Genomic DNA, 20,694 nt, shown 5'->3' with positions numbered 1-20,694 from the left:
GGTGGGATTATCTCTCAAGTTTAGTTCTGAACTCCTGGTGTCACCAGTACCTAGAAACATTTACAGGAAAGACAGTGCCAGAAACAGGAGTGAAGAGTTGTGAGTTGACGTTACAATATGTCACTAAAATTTTAGAGGAATGATAGGCCTATCCAGGAAGTGACAGATATAAATGGAAAGTTTGGAGGGCCTGGCATTAAGAATTGTATCTAGTCGCATACCCTCAAATTCCTCCATTTCTAAACTGATGCACAGAGTATGTGAACTAGTATGAAGTGATGTGCAGAGTTCCCAGAATTTTGATGTTCATTTTCTCACACAGCAAAAATTTCGGCTGTAATACAGTTTAGAAAATCAGCCCTATCGATACACCTACTGTGAAAGCAAGCTCTCTCTATATTGGATAAAGTATTTAAACAAAACAAAACCAGAAGAGACATCTGTGAGAGATTAAAGAATATGGTGGATCCTTGTAATTATCGAAGCTAAATCAGGAGAAGAGAGGAAGGTAGAATGATAGGCAGAAAACAGATTCAGCAGTGATGTCAGCCTGGGATTCAGAAGCTGGGGTTGGTACAGGTGTGACTTAGCCCCCGTGGAAATCCTTGGGGTGAGGGAAGGCTCCAGACTGCTATTCGCCCTGCTTAGGACTCTGGCTGGCGACCAGTGTTTTCTTTCTTTCTTTCTTTCTTTCTTTCTTTCTTTCTTTCTTTCTTTCTTTCTTTCTTTTCTTCTTTCTTTCTTTCTTCTTTCTTCTTTCTTTCTTCTTTCTTTCTTTCTTCTTTCTTTCTTTCTTTTTCTTTCTTTCTTTCTTTCTTCTTTCTTCTTTCTTTTCTTTTTTCTTTCTTCTTTCTTTTCTTTCTTTCTCTTCTTTCTTCTTTCTTTCTTTCTTTCTTTCTCTTCTTCTTCTTCTTCTAAAATTTAAATTCAATTTAGTTATCATACACTGCATTATTAGTTTCAGGGGTAGAATTTAGCGATTCATCAGTTGCATTTAACACCCAGTGCTCATTACTTCAAATGTCCTCCTTAATGCCCATCACCCCATTACTGCATTCCCCCCCCCACCTCCCCTCCAGCAACTCTTAGTTTGTTTCCTAGAGTTAAGAATCTCTCATACTTTGCCTCCCTCTCTATTTTCTTCATATTTTATTTTTCTTTCCCATCCCAGTGACTTCTTTCTGATGCAGGAGCTGGTCACAAAAGGGCAGGCTTGAGTTCATTTGAATTTACTGCCTGACTCTCCTAAAACACTTAGTAGCAGTGGGATTCATCCTAGAAATAAAGAAAGAACTCCCTAGGGAGTCCTATGAGATCCTCGTTCTATACTGTGTCTAATTTTTATCTTTTCAATCCTGTGCAAAGACCTATAGCTCTACTCAATTTCTTAGCCTCTCAGCTATCATTTTGGGTTAAGCCTCATGGTTTCAGAATTTAAATTAGCAGTTTGCTGATGGGGGAAATGACACCAAACATCAAGCTCACTTTTCTGGATTTTCCTTTTTTAAAAAAATTTTTTTTTGGATATATCCAAGAGGACTATTCTAAACCAATCTACAATCTACCATTGGTTACCAATCATTATTATTTTTTTAAAAATTATTTATTTATGATAGTCACACAGAGAGAGAGAGAGAGAGAGAGAGTCAGAGACATAGGCAGAGGGAGAAGCAGGCTCCATGCACCTGGAGCCCGACGTGGGATTCGATCCTGGGTCTCCAGGATCGCGCCCTGGGCCAAAGGCAGGCGCCAAACCGCTGCGCCACCCAGGAATCCCCCAATCATTATTTTTTTAAAGATTTTATTTAATTATTAGAGAGAGAGAGGGAGAGAGAGAGCACGCGCACAAGCAGAGGGAGCGGCAGTGGGGGAGGGAGAAGCAGGCTCCATGGAGCAGGGATCCCTACTCAGGGACAGATCCTAGGACCTTGATACCATGGACCTGAGCTGAAAGCAGATTCTTAACTGACTGAGCAACCCAGGCATCCCAAATCTACCTCATTATTGTGGAAGCCCAGTTTCTCAGTCCTGTTATTTTATGGGTTCATTTTCTTTCTGCTCCAGTTGAGTGTTTAACTATTGTTTCATGTTTTTCCCATTTCACTATTCCCATGTAGGTTTTTTTAAAATGTAAAATATGATGAGTTTTGATATATAATATACCTTGTATCTCCACTCATGATATGAATCATTTCTATCATGGTAGGAAGTCCCTTTAGTAAACCTTCACCCTCTGTAGATAACCCCTCTTCTTTCTATTGTATAGCTTCATTGTTTTTGTTCTTCTTGAATTTCACATAAATGGAATCATTTAGCATGTAATCTTTTGTGTGTGAGTCAATACAGCATTTTCTCAGACTCATCTGGGTCAGTGCTCATGCCAGCGGTTTCCTCCTATTGGCAAGAACCCATTCGTTGTGTGAATATGGTACCCTTTGTCCATTCATCCTTCCATCTATGCATTCTCCGTTTTGTTGCTTCAGTGCCATTTGTTGAAAAGAGTCTCTTTTCCACTTTGAAATCTCTGTGCTGTCTGACCATGCACCATTTTATCCTTTTCCTGATACTACTCTCTCTGATTAGCTTTATAGCAAGGCATGCAGATTCCTCAAACAGATTTACATTGTATTATTGGCTATTCTAAATCCTTTTTCTTTTTTAGTTTAGAATTAAATAGTCAATATCTTCTTAAAAGCCTGTAGAGAATTTTCAACTGGGGTTGCATCAAATCTATAGATAGATTTGAAGGCGTTTGACATCTTAACAATTTTGAGTCGTCTTTGATTTCTCTCAACAATGTTAAATGTATTTTTTTCAGTGTTCAAAAGTTTCATACTTGTTAAATTTATTCCTGAATAGTTTATATGTTTATGCTACTGTAAATGGAGTTTTTGAATTTTATTTTCTGAACTTTATATTTTTAATTTTATATCTTTCATCTACTGCATACTCTGAATCAGATGGAGGAAGTTCCCTTATGCCTTAATCTGTTGATAATTTTTACCATGAATCACTGTTGAATTTTGTCAAATGCTTTTTCTGAATTTATTGAGATATTTCTGTTCTTTATAGCCTTCATTTTGTTAATATGTTGAATTATATTTTTTTGATTTTCAGTTGTTAAATGAACCTTGCATTTCAGGGTCAAAACTACATGGTCGTCATGGATTGTACTTTGGTTATATTGTTTGAATTGATTTTCTAGTATTTTGTTAATGTTCATGAAGGCTCTTGGTCTGCAGTTCTGCTTTGTTTTACTTGTATTGTCATTTGTTAGGTTTGGTAACAGTTATGCCAGCCTTATAAAATGAAGGCACAGAGTTCCTCCTTTATTATCTGAAAAACATTTTGTATATTAGTATTATTCCTTCCTTAAATATTTGGTAGAATTCAACAGTGAAACCACCTGGGGCCAGAATTTTCTTTGTAGAAAATTTTCTGATTGTGAATTAAAATGCCTTTATAGGTAAGAGGCTATTCAGACTTTCCTTTTCTTATTGTGTTAGTTTGGATAAGTTTTGTGTTCCAGGAAATTTTCTAGTTTTATCTAAATTGTCAGGTTTATTGTCATAGCATTGCTTGTAATATGTCTTATTATTCTCTAGTGATTATAGCATGGTAACATCTAATCTTTCATTCTTGATATTAATAATGTTTAATATTAGTAGTTAAACATTTATTATGTGCCAGGCACTTTCATAGTATTATTCTCTAATATTAAAGGTAAATAATTATTGGACAATTATTAACTCTTAAGCACTGTTGTAGACACTCTTATTTTCTAAATCTTGCAGCAATACTGTGAATTTGTTGCTATTATCATCTCGACCTTCCAGATATGGACAGTGAAGCATCTGTCTGCTGGAGGTCTCATGGCTGCTACTCTGGCCCAGTACAGGCATTTTGAAGCACTTCACTACAAAGTTCTGCATGTAATTTATTTAATTCTCACAACAACTTTATGAGCAGATACTATTATCAATACCAGTTTTACAGATGAGGGCATTGTGTTCCAATTAACTTGAGTTAATTAAGTTGGGTTTATTAACTTGCAACAAGTCACAAACATAGTAATCTGTGAAGATAGATTTAAACCTAAATGTGACATCAAAGACTTTAGTAAGCATGCAAGGCTTATGTTCATTTTGCTTCAAGACAGTAAAGTGAGAGAGGGTGTTGGTAGTGTACCATGGGACTAGCATGGTTGCTAACTGTACTGGAAACCAGTGCCAAAGGCATAGGGGCCCAAGACCCATTTTGCTTCCTGCATTTCAAGTATAACGTATTTGGATTTTGTTTAATTACTTGTGTACCACATATCAGTGCCAGAGGCAGTCATATGTGAACACTGGAAGGTGAAATTGTGGGGCCTCACATTTTGATGACATATGGAACTTCAGATCTCTTAGCTGCAAGGGGCAGTGAAATCAAACTGTCCTAAACAAAGAGTCAACATGTTGGCCCAAATAGCAGTCAGTTCCAGATACAGGTTTTATTTTGTTCAGTTTAGATTAAAAAATTGCGAGGATGTCCTGAGCACACAGTCCCACATTTTTCATGTTTAATCCTGCTTCACCGTCCTTGGTCTCCTATGGTATAGTCTTGTCTTCTTGCTATGGCAGTTCAGCCACTGGCAGATCCATGTTTGAGTACTGTTCTGTTTTCCCAGGAAATCTAAAAATCCTGGCATTAAACCTCCTTTGGTTCTTTGGAATTCAGGCCTGTCTGTTAAACAGTCTCTCCCTTTAATCAGATGTGATTATTGATACAGCAGATCTGGATTCCAGGCTCACCTTTCGTGGAAGTGAGAGAGTTTATATTGGACAGAAAATGAAAGATGAATAGCCTCCTTCTTCCTTCCCCATTGGAGATAACCTCTATCTAGTTATATATTTTTTAAGAGTTTTACTGCCTATGTGCATCCCTGAACACATACTTGGGACTGTGGTTTTGCCTGTGCAAAGTATTGACTGCAGTTGTGTTTTATTCATCTTCATTAATGTATTATATTCCAAATTATTTATTTATTTTAAAAGATTTTATTTATTTATTAATGAGAGATACACACACACACACAGAGAGAGAGAGAGAGAGAGAGAGAGAGAGAGAGAGGCAGACACATAGGCAGAGGGAGAAGCAGGCTCCATGCAGGGAGCCCGACGTGGGACTCGATCTCTAGGATCAGGCCCTGGGTTGAAGGTGGCGCTACACCGCTGAGCCACGCCGGCCGCCCTATATTCCAATTTATGAATAGATAACACTTTACTTACCCATACTATAGTGTTGATGGAACCTTTTTTGGGTTGTTTCCGGCCTGAGGAGACTACAAAAGCAATGTGGTGATCACATACATATATTCAAATGAAGAGTGTACATTTCGCTAGAACATATACCTTGAATAGAGCTTCTGGGTCACAGGATGTGCATGTTTTTACACTTAGAAAATGGGGTCAAACTGTTATCCAAAATATGTGCATCAGTGTACACCTGCTACCAGAAATGTATGAGAGTTCTTGTTGCTTTAAATCTTCACGACTCAGTATTGTCAGATTAAAAAAAATTATTTGTCAATCTGTTGATATATAATTGTATCAAATTGTTATTGTCCTTGGTAGTTCTCTGATTGATGAAGTTAAGCAACGTCATCATATGTTTATTAACCATGTGAATGTCCTTTTTTTCTGAAGTTCTTCTTTATTCTTTTGCACAATTGTGTTAGATTTTATGTCTTCATGTATATGTGCTAGTTTCTCTCTTTCAACAGATCTAGGTAGTTTTTATGTATTATGGTACTAATTAATTGATGCCTAAATGATATAAATTATGGATAGCATATCTTGTGTCTTGCTTAAATGATTACTTCCTGTCTTTAATTAAGTAAGGAAGTTATTTCCCTGTGTTCTTAGTTTTATCATTTTCCCTTTTACAGTTGATTCTAATCAACTTGGAGTTGATTTTTTTGCTAAGTTTAGTGTCAACCTTTGTTTTTACCACATGTTAATACAGTTATCCTGTAACTGTGTATTGATATCATTTATCAAAATGGTCATTGAAAAACTTCCCACTACCTTGCATGGTGAAGTATTGTATACACCAAGCTTCCATGTAGGATATCTTTCTGCTTCTGTACCTTCCATTTTGTCCTTTAGTCTGTATGGATATCATTCATCTAATACTATAGTGTGTTATTTATTAAAGCTTAATAATGAGGATAGCCATATAATTTATTTTCCAAACTGGACAGTTGTGAGAATCAAATAAGGCATGAAAAAATAAAATTATGTGAATTTTAAAAGTGTTTATGTATAACTCAATTTTATTATATTGGTGAACTTATAGAAAGTTCTATTCAAAATGATTTTTTTTCTCAAAATGATTTTTTAAAATAAAAATATTTCTGTGGGTGGGGAATGGATCTAATAAGCGTTGGAAATTATTAATAATAATTTTTATGATGAAAAATAAAATTTAAAAAATCTAAAAAATAAAATTATTTCTGAAAAATAAAATAACGTTATATATATATATATATATATATATATATATATATATATATATCGCTTTTGTCTGTTCCAGCTGCTATAACAAAATACCATTCACTGGCTTTTAAACAACAGAAATTTATTTCTCACAGTTTTGAAGTCTGGGTTGTCCAAGATCAGGGCACCAGCAGTCTGGTGAGAGTTGGCTTTCTGATTCATGGGCCACTGTTTTCTTACTGTGTCCTCCAATACTGGAGGGGTAAGGGAGCTCCCTTGAGCTCTTTGTAAGGGCACTCATACCATTCCTGAGGGCTCTGTGCTCCTGATCTCATCCCTTTTCAGAGCCCCAACTTCCAAGTATTATCACATTGGGGATTAGGTTACAACATACGAATTTGGGGGTGAGGAAAATACAAACTTTCAGTCTACAGCAATATTATACATATTAAATAGACCTTTAAAATCTTTGTTTGACTGTCAGCATTGATTAATATTCACAAAATCATTTCTTACCTATATCTGTAATAACCTGTATTGGTATTTTTCAGAAATGAGGTTTTTTTCCAACATGATCTTATGTATAGTTTGTTGGAAATTTTGCTGAAATTTTGGAACTTTTAATTTATGTTAATAATTTTGTTTGTTGAGACCTTTGATTGACTTTTCTGTGTAAACCCAAATATTTTTGAGAAAATACTCCTTTCAGGTGTTGAGTTAACTGGTAGGATCACAGCAAATTCTGTTAACTGGATAATTTTCTTATGTCTTTAAAAAGCATTGAATATGTAATTATTTTACCAAAATGTTTTCCAGGTACTGTTTTTTAATCTCTATGCAAATCATCTTTCTTTGAAAAAAAAATTTTAGGAAAAAAAATCACTTTAAATCAGTTGATTCGGAGGGGCAAGATGGCGGAAGAGCAGGGTCCCCAAATCACCTGTCCCCACCAAATTACCTAGATAACCTTCAAACCATCCTGAAAATCTACGAATTCGGCCTGAGATGTAAAGAGAGACCAGCTGGAACGCTGCAGTGAGAAGAGTCCGCGCTTCTATCCAGGTAGGAAGACGGGGAAAAGAAATAAAGGAACAAAAGGCCTCCGAGGGGGAGGGGCCCCGGAGGAGCCGGGCTGAGGCCGGGGCGAGTGTCCCCAGGACAGGAGAGCCCCGTCCCGGAGGAGCAGGAGCTGCACCAACCTTCCCGGGCGGGCGGAAAGGGGCTCGCAGGGAGGTGGAGCAGGACCCAGGAGGGCGGGGATGCCCTCGGGCTCCCTGGGACACTAACAGACACCTGCGCCCCGGGAGAGTGCTCCGAGCTCCCTAAGGGCTGCAGCGCGCACGGAGGGACCGACCGGAGCAGCTCGGAGGGGCTCGGGCGGCGGCTCCGCGGAGGGGGCTGCGGGGCGGGAGCGCGAGTCCCACAGCGCAGGCCCCGGAGCACAGGGCGCCGGGACACAGCCCAGGATCCGGCCTCCCCTGGGACTGGCAGAGGCCGGGAGGGCCCAGGACACCAAGGACGCTCCTGCCCCGAGCTGAGCAGATCAGCGGCCCCGCCCCGGAGCCTCCAGGCCCTGCGGACGGAGAGCAGAGAGCCCCGAGCCCCGTAGTTCCTGCGGAGGCTGAATCCAGGCTTCCAGAGTTGCCATAGCAACTGGGGCTGTTCCTCCCTGGGTCCCACGGGGTAAACAACCCCCGCTGAGCCCTGCAGCAGGCAGGGGCAGAGCAGCTCCCCCAAGTGCTAACACCTGAGAATCAGCACAGCAGGCCCCTCCCCCAGAAGACCAGCTGGACGGACCAGTGATACTCCCCCGTGTTCCAATACAACTTGTTTTTGGCCACTCTGCACTGAGCAAAATGACTAGAAGGAAAACCTCACTTCAAAAGAAAGAATCAGAAACAGCCCTCTTTCCCACAGAGTTTCAAAATCTGGATTACACTTCAATGTCAGAAAGCCAATTCAGAAGCACCATTATACAGCTACTGGTGGCTCTAGAAGAAAGCATTAAGGCCTCACGAGACTTCATGACTGTAGAATTTAGATCCAATCAGGCAGAAATTAAAAATCAATTGAATGAGATGCAATCCAAACTAGAAGTCCTAACGACGAGGGTTAACGTGGTGGAAGAACGAGTGAGTGACATAGAAGACAAGTTGATGGCAAAGAGGGAAACTGAGGAAAAAAGAGACAGACAATTAAGGGACCATGAAGACAGATTAAGGCAAATAAATGACAGTCTGAGGAAGAAAAACCTACGTTTAATTGGGGTTCCCGAGGGCGCCGAAAGGGACAGAGGGCCAGAATATGTATTTGAACAAATCCTAGCTGAAAACTTTCCCAATCTGGGAAGGGAAACAGGCATTCAGATCCAGGAAATAGAGAGATCCCCCCCTAAAATCAATAAAAACCGTTCAACACCTCGACATCTAATAGTGAAGCTTGCAAATTCCAAAGATAAAGAGAAGATCCTTAAAGCAGCAAGAGACAAGAAGTCCCTGACTTTCATGGGGAGGAATATTAGGGTAACAGCAGACCTCTCCACAGAGACGTGGCAGGCCAGAAAGGGCTGGCAGGATATATTCAGGGTCCTAAATGAGAAGAACATGCAACCAAGAATACTTTATCCAGCAAGGCTCTCATTCAAAATGGAAGGAGAGATAAAGAGCTTCCAAGACAGGCAGGAACTGAAAGAATATGTGACCTCCAAACCAGCTCTGCAAGAAATTTTAAGGGGGACTCTTAAAACTCCCCTTTAAGAAGAAGTTCAAGTAACTCTGAACGTGAATGGGCTTAATGACCCCATCAAAAGGCGCAGAGTTTCAGACTGGATAAAAAAACAGGACCCATCTATTTGCTGTCTACAAGAGACTCATTTTAGACAGAAGGACACCTACAACCTGAAAATAAAAGGTTGGAGAACCATTTACCATTCAAATGGTTCTCAAAATATACCCTAAAAACTACAGAACACTTCTGAAAGAAATTGAGGAAGACACAAAGAGATGGAAAAATATTCCATGCTCATGGATTGGCAGAATTAATATTGTGAAAATGTCAATGTTACCCAGGGCAATTTACACGTTTCATGCAATCCCTATCAAAATACCATGGACTTTCTTCAGAGACTTAGAACAAATTATTTTAAGATTTGTGTGGAATCAGAAAAGACCCCAAACAGCCAGGGGAATTTTAAAAAAAGAAAACCATATCTGGGGGCATCACAATGCCAGATTTCAGGTTGTACTACAAAGCTGTGTTCATCAAGACAGTGTGGTACTGGCACAAAAACAGACATATAGATCAATGGAACAGAACAGAGAACCCAGAAGTGGACCCTGAACTTTATGCTCAACTAATATACAATAAAGGAGGAAAGACGATCCACTAGAAGAAAGACAGTCTCTTCAATAAATGGTGCTGGGAAAATTGGACATCCACATGCAGAAGAATGAAACTGGACCACTCTCTTGCACCATACACAAAGATAAACTCAAAATGGATGAAAGATCTAAATGTGAGACAAGATTCCATCAAAATCCCAGAGAAGAACTCAGGCAACACCCTTTTTGAACTTGGCCACAGTAACCGGAGAAGGACAAACAGTGTATGTTCTCATTCATTTGGGGAATATGAATAATAGCGAAAGGGAATATAAGGGAAGGGAGAAGAAATGTGTGAGAAATATCAGAAAGGGAGACAGAACATAAAGACTTCTAACTCTGGGAAATGAACTAGGGGTGGTGGAGGGGGAGGAGGGCGGGGGGTGGGGGTGAATGGGTGACGGGCACTGAGGGGTACACTTGACGGGATGAGCACTGGGTGTTATTCTGTATGTTGGTAAATTGAACACCAATAAAAATTAATTTATAAATAAAAAAAAATAAATCAGTTGATTCTATTTATGATTCTTTGGAGTGTTTTACCAAATTTATATGCTCGGAAATCATAGGCCTTCTCTATTTCATTCTGTCCCAGTCGGAACATAAATTTACCTAATTAAAATAGGAATTTCATCAAAAATTCTTCTCACAGTCCAAAATCTTCCAAATCGCTCTTATAGAAGTTAAGAATTAAATTCTGTACACCATCTGAGCGCTCACTCTTTGAAATGCTCACTTCCTCTCTTGCTTTTGTCAGTGTGATTTTCAATGTCTTCTTGCTTGCAAGGTCTATTTTCAATAATTGAAGTTCACCAGTTATTCAGAAGTTGAAGTTTCTTAGCATTCCATTCACTGAATATTTGGATTAAAGATTTCTAGCCAATTTTGAACAGAAGGGGACCACGTTTTTAGAATTCATTTACAAAATAATTCAGTAATATATTACTGGTTTGATTTGGCCACACCATCTCTGAACTTTGCCACTTGCCACTTCTGATTGGTTATGTCAAGGCTTTAATTGTTTTATTAATTCTTCTAGATCACTATGAACTATTAGGCTACAGTTCCATCCACTTTGTGGCTACATGTTTTCAGTGTGTTTTCGCTGTCAAATGTTAATAGGATTATTTTTACCTCTCTCCTTGTAATTCTTCTTTTAACTTATATATGGATTAGAATCTATTTCCTTTTTGTTCTTCTTTTGCAAGTGATGAAGGGACTGTGTTGGACTAGGGAGACTTTCTCCATTTCCTGGCTGGCTTGTGGGCACCCTGCTCTATTGCTTTCCTGAGGGGTTCACAATATGGCCTCACCTGTCTCAGGTAGCTGTACTTTAGTGTCTCAAATGAGGTCTTTTTCAGGATGGTTTTTTCTCTCCTGCCCCATGCTCTAGCCCCAGGGCTCATGGGCTTTGCTGCCTCTGGACAGACTCTCATTTTGCTTCCCAGTACTTATGGGACCTACTTTTCCTGGACATCTCCCCTTTGGGCCATCTGAACCTTCTCTCCCCAGCCTTCTTTCTCTGCTCAGTTTGGACTTTAGCTTTCTACTTATCCCCCAGGAGGAGCCTTTCATCTAAAGCCTTTCATGTGCTTCTGAGGCTCTTGGGCTACCTTCTGCCATGGTGGTATTTAAAGCCCTGACTCCTGGATTTTTGTGCTTGCCAGCAACTTGCCAGCAAGCCAGGAGGGCTCCCCATTGTACCTATAGCTCTTCGTCCTCCCAGGCTTCCAAACTCAGGGCTTGACTCCCTCTTTGGGGGCAAGCAAAGGTTGCCCCCTTTCATGTCCTTTTATTCCCACCCTGCAGATACTGATTTGTGCTGGTTTTATTTCATCCATACATTTCCTGGGGTCTTTTGAGATTCTTACTCATCAAGTTTTGTGGAATATGCCATCATCAATCATTTGCCTCATAAAGAACCGCTCTTAAGGTTTTTTGAGGTGATTTTAAAAATATTTTATATAAACTTAAAAGCAATATATTGTTTCCTATAGGTTGAAATGTGTCATGCCAACATTTGCATGTTGAAACCCCAACCACCAAATGTGAAGTTATTGGGAGATGGGGCCTTTGAAAAGCAATTAAAGATCGATTGAGGCCTGAGGGCAGGATCCTCATGATGAGATTACAAGAGACACTAGAAAACTTGCTTCCTGTCTGTCTCCCCAAGTGAGGACAAAGTGGAAAGCCACAGTTTGCAAGCCAAGAAGAGAGCCCTCACCTGAAAACCAAATCAACACCTTGGTCTAGGACTTCCAGACCGTGAGAAGTAAATTTCTGTTGTTTAAGACCCCAGTCCATGGCATTTCGCTACAACAGCCCAAGCTGACAAATATACCAGTGTATTTATACTTTTACTTTATTCAGTCTCATACATGTTTTTTTTGTTTTTACGAAATAATCTAGTTTTAAATATAGATTTTTAGAGATTACTAAATAATTTGAGGATTTTTACTTTTATTTATTTATCTTTTTAAAATTTTTATTTATTTATTCATAAGAGACACACAGAGAGAGAGAGAGGCAGAGACACAGGCAGAGGGAGAAGCAGGCTCCATGCAAGGAGCCTGAAGTGGGACTTGATCCAGGGTCTCTAGGATCACACCCTGGACTGAAGGCGGCGCTAAACCACTAAGCCACCAGGGCTGCTCCAGGACTTTTACTTTTAATCAATACTGTTAAGTTGCTTTGTAAAACAGTTGTTTTAATTGATATTCTCACTAACAACGAATTTACTAAGAATGACTTCTCTTTATACATTACCTCTAGCATTGACACTGGCCTGACAACAATGACAACTTTACGTTCAGCCTGTGGATCTAGCCTTGAAGATTTAGATGTCTAATAGTTGGGATCTTGCCCGGTTAGAAAAGCCAATCCCCAGTCCTAAGCTAATTTAGAGAAAACACAGGCAAAGAAGACAGACATTTAGAAGTATCCTGGAACCTGAGAGAATCCTGATTCCCAAGGCCTGGCCTCAGCACCTCTTGTTCATTTCTGCCAGACAAGGAGCTCATTATCCTCCCTGTCAGGATGGTGCTGGAATGCAGCTCAGGGGCCAGAGGAAGATCTGCACCTTCTGACCTCAAGCCAGTGATCCAAATTGCCTTGAGGCATAGACTAAATTAGAGACCTGAAATTCAAAGATCTGAGCATGGATGCTTGTGAGTAAAGAAATGGACATTCATGGGTCAGATTCTAAATTCAAATATTATAAATTGAACAAGATTTCTGGCTTTGGTCTATATCCCATGGTCAGTATCCCATCATTTTCATGATGACCAAAAAAAAAAAAAAAAAAAAAAAAAAAAAAAAAAACCAGCTCGTTTTTAATACATTCATTTACTTTTATTTAGTAGTTGTTCCAGATATTACAATCTACATCAATTACTTCTACTTTTATAATTATAGTTACAAAATTTCTGTTTGATTCAACTTCATAGTTTCTAGTTCTCTGATAAAATTTTTCATCATGTTACTTAATCTTTTCAACAACTTTAAATTCAAACTTTAAATTCAGTGCCCAGTACTCCAATTTCTGTATCTCTTGCAGATCTTTTTCATTAGATATTATTAATATTAATCTTATTAATTTGATTTTTCTCCTGAAATTCTGTCATGGTATTTTCTGATATTGGTTATTTTTATTACACTTCAAATATTGGTATGAGCCATTATAGACCTAATTTGAGACTCTGGCTAATGTTAGATCCTCACAGCAGATTTGTTCTTGTGCCATGTTAGCTCATTAGAAAGGACACAGAGCCCCTCAGTCTAATCAGGAATTGAGCTGCTTCAGATTTGGGCTTCAGATCCTATGAGGACTGGTCTTTTTTTCTTACATACAGTCTGTAGATGGTTGAGGCCCCCATCTGTCTTGATAGATATCTTGAGATACCTTATAGGTTCTCTCTTCTTTAGTGGACATTGCCCTACCCTCACTTCCAGCCACAAGAGACCTGAAAGCTTCTCCAGCCTCTCAGCTGCTCCTTTCATTTTAGTTTTAAAGCCTCTCCACTCTTGCTTTAAATCAACACATTCCCAAAGAAAAACATAGACTGTTGGACTTACTGTCGTTCATCATAGCCTCTACACAGATATTCAGCCTTACTACCTGTAATGAACTTGTTTTCCAAAAATGGAAGTGGAAATATATCTTCATTTACTACAAGAAATAGTTCACTTCCCACCATACGGATTAGGCATATTTGAGAGTGAGCAAAAATACTGCTTACATGTGAGTGGTCAGGCATATTTATTGATACATCTGCAGTTGTCAGGTCTTGAGAAACCACATCTGTACCTGAGATTATGGCATATCAGTCAGAGATCCAGGGCTTAGAGTCAGATATTAGAAGTAGATGGGAGTGTAGGCTATATTATTTGAATAATTTTTTTCTGCTCAGTATCCACTTTTTTTTCTCCATCAGCGTACTTTGACTTTATTTGGGGGGATCCACATGATTTCTGAAAATGAACTTCATCCCATAAGTCACTGAATATGACACATGGTTCATAGTAAGTCCTTCAACATATTCCATCCTCTTGACCACAGTTATTGGCTCAAGAATGAGCCAAGGACTAAGACACAATGAGCAGGAGCAAGACATCTCAAACTTGAAATTTAAAGGGACTTTATTTAGCTGTGGGGCAGCTAGAGGTTACAATGTGGACCCTAAGGAATGATGAGCCCAGAAAACAGAGTCTGGGTTTACTGATAATGGTTGACTGACTACAGATGTGTTTGAAGTCAGCTCTGTCCCTGGTCATTTTGGTAATACAAACCAATATATTCCTTTTTGTTCTAAGTAGACTTTTTATGACATGCAAATAAAACAGACCTCAGTGATGGAGGCTGTCTCTTTTTGGAGAAGGGAAAGAGGAACTTATGTATATTTGTGTATTTTGAAGGAGTATAGATGAGAAGAAGAGTATGTGGATGTTAGGGAACAAAACTACAGGCTTTTTGGCCTTCCTGGAGTTTTGTGCATCTACTCACCCTAGTCCTGATAACAGCCTTGGATGTTCACTTATAGGTCAACCACTCTTCCCTTCAGTGTGTATGGCTGGGGTGGAAGCTCACCCAGCTCTAGATGTGGATCATGTGATGCCACAGTGATTGGATCAAGAATGATCACACCACTTTGGCCTCTTCAATCACAGGGAATGTCAGGACTTTTTGTGGAAACTACTGGAAGAAGATCAGTCATTCCTGATGGTCTTGAACTTTGAAGCAATGAGATGGTAGATGCTGACACACTCCTTCCCCATGCATGTGAGAAGAGCCAACAAATTAGAAGTCAGAGCAGAGTGTTAGACCATAAAACTGGCAAAGAAGTCAGTTTTCACCCCAAAAATACAGCTATGCCTGAGAAAGGGTTTACCCCTGGACTATTCAGTTACATGAGCCAATAAAGTGATTTCTATTTGGGCCTGTTTAGGAATTTTTTTTCCCTATCACTTTCTATAGAAGGACTCTTAACTGATGCTGCATGTGGCTCACTGTCTCTGGTACAGTTGTATCACATAGGCATAAGCATCTTTCATGCAGCATGTTTTAGAGGAGAAGATATGTGAGATCCTGTTGAATTACTCTTTCCACATAGCTACTTTCACTCAAAAAATACTGGTATGTGCTGCTACTCTATGAGCTGCAGTAAATGCAAAAAGACATTCTGTCCATGAGCAGCTTACAACAAAGTGGTTTTGTTGTGTTGTTTTTAGAAGGTGCTATTGTATAAGCAAACACAGGCAATGCTTACAGGTACATATCAAGATGGGAGGGTCTTCAACAGATATTGCCCACTTGATGTGAATGACTCATGATAGAATTTTAGGAGGTATATGAACCCTGCAAAATTGCAGGCAGAATATTAGTGCATGAGGATATAGAATCTCTTTTGGGGAGACTCTGCAGAGCTTAGAGTATCAAAGAGATCCTTCACCTCCCACATGGTTAAGGGTCACTATTGTGTACATATTGTGGAAACACCCAAAAGGAAAGTAATCAATAAGCTATATTTATGACATGTTGAGGACATGTTCACATTTATATTCCTAGAAAAGTAAATAGGATACGACTCAATATATACTGATTAAATGGATTATGAACAACGAGCTCTGGTATGGTCAAGCAGCTCTTGGGTGGTTCTATGGAATGTCACTGGGAAATATTGTACCAACCAGAGAATCCATTTGTGTAATGGTGAGACTGTTCTTTTCTTTTAAAAGAAAAAAAAATCCCTGAAAATGTATTCTTAACTGCTGCCACATGAACATTTATCATATTGTTCTCTACCATGATCTTAAAAATCATTACTTAGAATGACATCTCATACTTGCTATTGTGGAATCATTACCCCAGAAATAATCATTAAATTTACCTTCCTTTAAAAAATGTCCTTTGTTACATTAACAGCTTCATTGGGTAATCTTATAAGCATCTAAAACCAACATTAGTGGATATTATTTTAGGGGAATGTATCTTCCCAAAAAGAAGTATGAAATAAAAGAGAGTCCCCCATAATATGAGAGATTTTGTAAGGATTCAGATATAAAGTAGCTCTTTCTTTTACTTTTTTTAAAAAATATTTTATTTATTTATGATAGACATAGAGAGAGAGAGAGAGGCAGAGGTACAGGCAGAGGGAGAGACAGGCTCCATGTCGGGAGCCCGACGTGGGACTCGATCCCGGGGCCTCAGGATCGTGCCCTGGGCCAAAGACAGGCGCTAAACCACTGAGCCACCCAGGGATCCCCCTTCTTTTACTTTTATGAGGGATGATTTCTTTCAGGAAAAATAATGTTACTTTGTTTTAAGGTATATGTAAATTAACTTGGAGAGAGTTTCCATCTTTATAATGATCATCTTCCTATTTAGACACTGGCAGATTTTTCCTACTGTTCAAATATCGTATATTCCTCAGTAACTTCTGTTTATTTCTCCGTGTGGACCTTGCTCTGTGAATCTTGAAATGTTTTATCTTTGTTACTTTTTTACTTGCAAAACTGTGTGTGTATTTATTACACACATACTCAGCATAGAATTTGGGAAAAGCTTAATTTCTATGATGATGATGATATAGATTTTTTTTAAAATTTTTATTTATTTATGATAGTCACACACACACACACACACAGAGAGAGAGAGAGAGAGAGAGAGAGGCAGAGACACAGGCAGAGGGAGAAGCAGGCTCCATGCACCGGGAGCCCGATGTGGGATTCGATCCTGGGTCTCCAGGATCACGCCCTGGGCCAAAGGCAGGCGCCAAACCGCTGCACCACCCAGGGATCCCCGATGATATAGATTTTTAATGTTAAGTGTGAGGTACTGTATTTGCATTCTATGGAAAGTGCTCATGAAAGCCTGTAACTCTATATGTGCTAATTCTTAATCACAGATAATATTATTTAACACTACATTCTCCAACAGATGGACATTGATATTGGTTTAGAGTATGCATTCTAATTTGACCAATACTGGCCACTCTATCTCATGGGGTCTTTACCTTGGACTGAAAGGTTCATTGGCTGTACCAACTTAACCAAGAGGGACCCTTTTAAAAATGCAGTTTCCCTGGACCTCATCTTGGTGTTACTGAAGCGGGTCTCTGGGGAGGGGCCCAAGTTTGCTAAAGCTTCACTTGATGCTGTGTCTACTAGCATTTGGAAACCACTGAGCTGCAGCCCATTGGAAGCATACACATGGAGAGCAAGTCCTAGTTTTGCGCAATCAACCTAATCGAGTCAAGGTCATCTGAGGTTATCAAAAGATTCTGGCACTTTTACCATTGTTGCTAATTAACCAGAGTCCTCAGACACCTGATGGTACCAGAACCTGCCTTTTTCTTTAAAGAGAGGTTGTATTAGTAAATTATAGTTGGCCTAAAAGTTTAAGGTTTAATCATATTTTCTTTATAAATGAACAGGCTACTCTTTATTAGTTGTTTAAGTTTAATTTGCTTTAAAAAAAATATATGCTGGTCAAGAATTTGCACATTATCTATGAATTCCAAAAGCACAACATTCCTTTCTAGATCAATAGGTATTTAAGGATGTAATTTATTTTCACTTATATGTGGCACATAAATAATGTATAATAAAATCAAAGAGGATGAGCCTATTTCTGCGCATCCAGAAGACATTCAAAATGAAAAAAGAAAGCATCTCAGGGTTGTTATATATTTGGTTTTTGGAATGGGAATATTCAAGTAGTGGTTCTCACTAGAAAAGAAGATGTTAGATTTTACTCTCTATGATAAAATTATTTGGCAGATGTTAACTCGAAGGAATTGGGGCAAATGTTTGAGAAGATGACAAATGTATTATTTTATATGTTTTATAATATAAAAACAGAGTAAGAAAACTGTCTCCCTTCCAATGCGTAACAAATCTAGTCATTTAAATAGGAATAAAATACAAATTTCCATGAAAATAAGTCTAATCAAATATTGTAACAACTCTGAACTCTTCGAAAGACAGAAGCATAGATGATACTCTAAACAGAGCAAAAGGAGCTGTGATATATATGTAGATCATTTCTGCAGTGTTCTTTTGTAAAAGGCACATCCTGTTGCCAGATCCCTCAATATAATGTATTTGCAACTGTGTACTATTCAGCAACCTTCTGAAATGTGCCTGTGCTATTAAACTACTCTGTGCCATTAGTCACACTCTTAGGTGAAACCCACGTAGGAGTTTCTAGACTCCACAGCCTGCTTTTTCTGATAAATGAAGCCTACATTCCAGCCAAGCTATTTGCTCTTCCTTTTTACTGTGCTACATTTGGGCTGATAAGTAACAAGAACCAGCATTTACTAATCTGGTTAACACCTTCTCCGAACATATTTCTCATTTTGATTTTAGTGAACAGTGATGTTAATGAAAGCAAACTTTCAAATCATTATCTACATTTCCTCAATGAGTTCCAACCACATTCAGAAAGGCCAATTTCCTTTGCTTATTGTACAGTGTCATTCATGATGGAGCTCCATCCCTTCTCTCTAATCTCTTCCTTTCCACTTCCCCACATACTTCCATACTCTAGCAGAGCCCACTCACCCATAAATTCTCCCCTGCGCTCCTTCAAGCACCAGAGTTCTTGAACATTGGGGATCTTCTTCAAGAATCCTTCCTAATGTCATTTAACCCCCCCTGATACTTTCCTATCTTGATCCTTCTCAAAATCAGATTGGAGTTCACCCCTCCTGTGAAGTCTGCCTAGTTGGTAATCCTTGAGCGTTCCCCATTGTATTACAGTTGCTGGACTAGTCATTTTCTCTACTCCCTGACTAAGCTTCATGGGGTCAGACAGGGTCCATCATCTTTGTCCCCCCGTCAGAGAACCAACGTACAGCAAACAGAGGTGGGATTGGTTGTGAATGTTTTACTTTCAGAGGGCATACACCCTTGAAGCTGTCTTATTTTAAAGCATCTTAATTCGTGGGAACTATTACAAGAAGGCAAGGTCGAGATTACAAAGAATTGTTTGTTCTTACAAAGAATTGACTATAATCTGTTGTAGAAAGAGAGTATTACTGTCCCAATTATAAAAAAAAATCAGATAAAAGAGCAGGCTTCATAGCCTCTGTTATTTTATATTTTTTTTATTTTTTATTTTTTTTATTTATGATAGTCACACACACACACACAGAGAGAGAGGCAGAGACATAGGCAGAGGGAGAAGCAGGCTCCATGCACCGGGAGCCCGACGTGGGATTCGATCCAGGGTCTCCAGGATCGCGCCCTGGGCCAAAGGCAGGCGCTAAACCGCTGTGCCACCCAGGGATCCCCAGCCTCTGTTATTTTAATGCAATATATCAGACTTTTACTAAGCATCATTGAAATATTTTGTGAGACATAATTTGACTAGATATGAATAACAACAAGCTAAAAACAACAGTGCCTGGTTTTGCTTCTTCCCCTTGTTTGAGAGTAATGGTCCTTTAATTTTATATATTGTACATTTTAAGAATTTTCTCATTCTTAGTCCTCTTTCTGATTCAATCACACACTTAGAGAAAAGAGAGTGAGGCTAATATTCTGAGACCATTAGAATTTGTGTGTCTCTGATTAAAATTAACAATGCAATACTGAAGGGAAATTTGTGTTATTATCTAATAAATGTGGATATGTATGCTACGATGCTTCCTACTTCAATCTTCAAAAACCTGGTTTAGTAAATATCCTAAAATGGGATTTATAATATAAAGTAAATGTTAGATACTACAAAATAGAAATAATGAGTGTAGGGGATCCCTGGATGGCTCAGCGGTTTGGTGCCTGCCTTCTGCCCAGGATGTGTCTTGGAGTCCTGGGATCGAGTCCCACGTCGGGCTCCTTGCATGGAGCCTGCTTCTCTCTCTGCCTATGTCTCTGTCTCTCTCTCTCTCTCTCTCTGTGTGTGTGTCTCTCATGAATAAATAAATAAAATCTTTAAAAAAAAAAGAAATAATGAGTGTATATGAGTGTTGGGATTACTTATGACCTCTAAAATTGGTTGTTTGTTTTAATTCTTTATAATGTGCACACAGTAGCTGCAAAACAATAACTATATATGTGAATACACATATATTTAGTTTATGATATATTGTGGCTGAGAATCCACATATAAAGAACAGACAGTTGCCTGATTAATAAATAATATGGTTAACAAACAATATTTTCATCTGAATTATGAAGAGAAATTCTGACACTAATCAGATTTAAGTGATAATTGTCAATTACCCCTTAACTTTGTATTGAGCAGTGAGGTTAAGGGAGTTTCTAGAGAGTTTTCTAGTCTCTTGAAAAAATTCTGTAATGAGATGTATGATGAGGTGATGGTTCTAGGT

This window comes from Nyctereutes procyonoides, unplaced genomic scaffold (genome assembly GCF_905146905.1).
Source record: "Nyctereutes procyonoides isolate TBG_1078 unplaced genomic scaffold, NYPRO_anot_genome, whole genome shotgun sequence".
Classification (NCBI taxonomy): Eukaryota; Metazoa; Chordata; class Mammalia; order Carnivora; family Canidae; genus Nyctereutes; species Nyctereutes procyonoides.
This window is presented reverse-complemented; position numbering follows the sequence as displayed.